The sequence below is a fragment of the Octopus bimaculoides genome, chromosome 1 (genome assembly GCF_001194135.2).
Source record: "Octopus bimaculoides isolate UCB-OBI-ISO-001 chromosome 1, ASM119413v2, whole genome shotgun sequence".
In the NCBI taxonomy this organism is placed as follows: domain Eukaryota; kingdom Metazoa; phylum Mollusca; class Cephalopoda; order Octopoda; family Octopodidae; genus Octopus; species Octopus bimaculoides.
In genome coordinates this window covers 191,056,104-191,059,590 of record NC_068981.1, presented here as the reverse complement: position 1 = coordinate 191,059,590, position 3,487 = coordinate 191,056,104, and the positions used below count along the sequence as shown (strand labels likewise).

The window sequence follows — 3,487 nt, the reverse complement described above, 5'->3', positions numbered from 1 at the left end:
AAGCATTGATGAAATACATAGTGATAAGAATAGAAGCAGTAATTACTTCCAAATTTATCCAGTTTTTTTAACATAAATTATCAATTTTGAATATTGTATACAGTTAATAAATCAATCTAAAAATATCAAGTATCACTTGATCTCAAATTTCTAGGCCTAAAACATTAATAAAAAAAAAAAAGAAAAGAAAAATCCCTAAATATTTTATCTTAAATATTAGATGTGGAAATATGTGGAATTTTAGGAAACCAGTTCTAGATTGTGTTGGCATCAATCAACCGATAAGAAGGGAGTTTGTTAAGTTCAATGACCACAAGAAAGTACAGACTCTAAAGTTTTATACCGGGACTTCTGCCTGAAAGAGAAGGAGATAGAGAAAGTGATGTTATCACTGACACTGAAACACTGCCATTTAATTTACCTATTACTTTTAGAAGAACTAAAGGGGTTAAATTCATAGAATTGTAAGAGTTTTAGTAAAAATACTTTGCAATATTCATTCCAGCTCTTTACATTCTGAGTTCAAATCCCACTAGGGTACCTTCCCTGTTGCTAACCTTTACTTTTTTTTTCTAAGTCAGGGATACTTTACTCCATTCATTTTTGAAAGTACAGAACCAGTCGATTATTTGTTGACCGAGAGATGACAAACTTTATCCCTTGTAGCTCAGTGCCTTTTCATGCAAAGTGTGCAAGACGTAAACATAACACACATGCACTCACATACATAAACTGGGTTCTGTACAGTTCTCACCTACTAAATTCACAAGGTATTAGTCAGCCTGGGGTTGTAGTAAATAACACTTGCCCAAGGTGCTGTGCAGTGAGACTGAATCTAAGCCATGTGGTTGAGAAGGAAGCTTTTTAACCATGCAGACTTGCACCTGACCTCAACTTTATAAACGTATAAACTTAATGTAATATTTTAAAAATGAAATTTAACAAAATGTATTCAACTATTAATTAACTCAGTAATCATTATTAATTATAACTTCAAGATTCACCAGCAGACCATCAGACAAAATATCTTGTTCATTTAGTGATGACTTTCAAGCCATCATCATCATTTTAACATCCACTTTTCTAAACCTTAAACAGGTCAGATGGAACAAATTTTCTATGACCAAATGCTTTTCCTGTCTTCAACCTCCACATGTTCCCAAATAAGGTAATATTTACTCATGACCAGACAGGTTTCCACAGGATATTGGAATTGTATGACATTCATTAACAACAATCATGTGATTTAAAGACAAAGGGACACAAACACATACACAAAGGACTTCTTTCAGGTTACATCAATTAAATTCACTCACACATCTTTGGTTGACCCAGGGCTATAAGAGAAGACACTTGCTCAAGGCAAGGACTGAACCTGAAATCATGTGACTGGAAGCAAACTTTTTGGCCACACAGTTACATCTGCATATATGTATTAATCCTAATTCCTACCAAGGTCAATAAAGGTACCAGTCATGTACATCATTAGTTCCCAAACTTTTTCAGGCTGCTGCTCCCTTGGTACCAGGCCACATTCCTAGCACCCACCTCACTCTCCTCACCACAAATATAGACCACTTTCTGCAGCAAATTCAAAACTATTCTATTTCATCAATAAAACTTATGCGTAGGTGTAGGAGTGGCTGTGTAGGAGTAGCTTGCTTACCAACCACATGGTTCCAGGTTCAGTCCCACTTGCTTGGCAACTTGGACAAGTGTCTTCTACTATAGCCTCAGGCTGACCAAAGCCTTGTGAGTGGATTTGGTAGATGGAAGCTGAAAGAAGCCCGTCGTATATACATATATATATATGTGTGTGTGTGTGTGTGTGTGTTTGTGTGTCTGTGTTTGTCCGCCCAACATTGCTCGACAACCGATGCTAGTGTGTTTACATCCCCATAACTTAGCAGTTCGGCAAAAGAGACCGATAGAATAAGTACTAGGCTTACAAAGAATAAGTCCTGGGGTCGATTTGCTCGATTAAAGGCGGTGCTCCAGCATGGCCACAGTCAAATGATTGAAACAAGTAAAAGAGTAGTTAACCTATTAATATATATATTTTTTACATCTATTACCTCATTTTGGCCACCCCATGATCATCCCACTTTTCTCCAACCCCCTTGGATCTTTCCACCGCTCCCCAACGGGGCAGTACTGCCCACTTTGGGAACCCCTGATACACATGGTCAGTTTAATCACCTCTTCCCACCATTCCTATCTAAAAATTAGCACTGTGATGTCTGTCTTAGAAATTATTATTTCAGCTTTCTTCTTTTTAAGAAATCTTAATTCAAAGACATCAGTTCAAAGATTATTCTAATTAATATTGTTGTCTAAATTAATATGTAAAAGTCACTACACTTTAAATGATAATAAACTTGTTTGATATTTCTTCCCCAATCTTATCAATAATTCTAATGACTAAATAATTTCTTTTATATCCTAATTTGGAGAAAGATATTCAAAATACCATTATTGGGTTATAAATTTTTTGCGTTTTTAATACATAAGTTTTCAATATTTTAATCTTAGTTTCCAATTAGATTCACCACTTAAATAGGTTATTATCATACTGCTAATTCAACTAAATCACAAATTCATACATGAATAGGCTTGAACCAATGATGGAGTCTGCAGTGCCATCACTCAAACTGCTAAAAATAGAAGCCAAGCCTTCCTCAAATCAAATCCCAACCAATATAAATAAGAGAGAATATATTAGATAATGTGGCCTTAGGAACCTTCTAGAAAGACAGGATGGGCCATGGTTTGAGAGCTTTTGATCAAGGATCTTTTAAAATAAAAGTTGACCTGGGGCTAAACAGTGACTACAACATATATGCAATATGCTCTTTATGATACAGCAAGGTACCCCAAAATATGCTCTGGTTGTTACAACAAGGTATCCTACAACACAGTCTTTTCTGCTATATCATTATGCATCACAATATATTCTGGTTGCTACAACAAGATTATGGTGTAGAGCACAATATGCTCTTGTTGCTGCTAAGATTGAAACCCCGCCCTACACACAGCATTCCATGTCCAGACATTGATCTCTTTCCCAACAGACAGAATGTATTACAAGTCTTAGACTAGACACAGAACTCGAAAAGATATATGGTTAGTTCCTTAGCATTCAATTGTCTACCTTGGTGTGTTATCAGTTCTGCTCAAATAGAGAAGAACAGGACTAACAAACAATAGGCAGTCAAATTTAAGCTTTCTTCTTCATCATTGAACTAATTTATTAAAAATAGTTTCCTCTTTTTTTCTTTCCTTTTTAGACATCTTACAAGCTATTCTAATTCAAATACCATTTCCTACATCAAGTTGTACTCCATATACATCCATACATATTTGTATACACATATATACATAAATACATATGCATATACACACACACACATATGCTCATTGATATATACACAAACATACACATGTACATGCTTATATATATATATATATATATATATATATATATATG

The 3,487-nt window shown here is 34.8% G+C and overlaps 1 protein-coding gene across 8 annotated transcripts in view; it reads right to left on the bottom strand.

Annotated features, from left to right (window-relative positions):
* The window catches only part of LOC106884166 (protocadherin Fat 4), a 693,587-nt gene that overhangs the window by 326,730 nt on the left and 363,370 nt on the right, over positions 1-3,487 (bottom strand). The window lies entirely within an intron of this gene.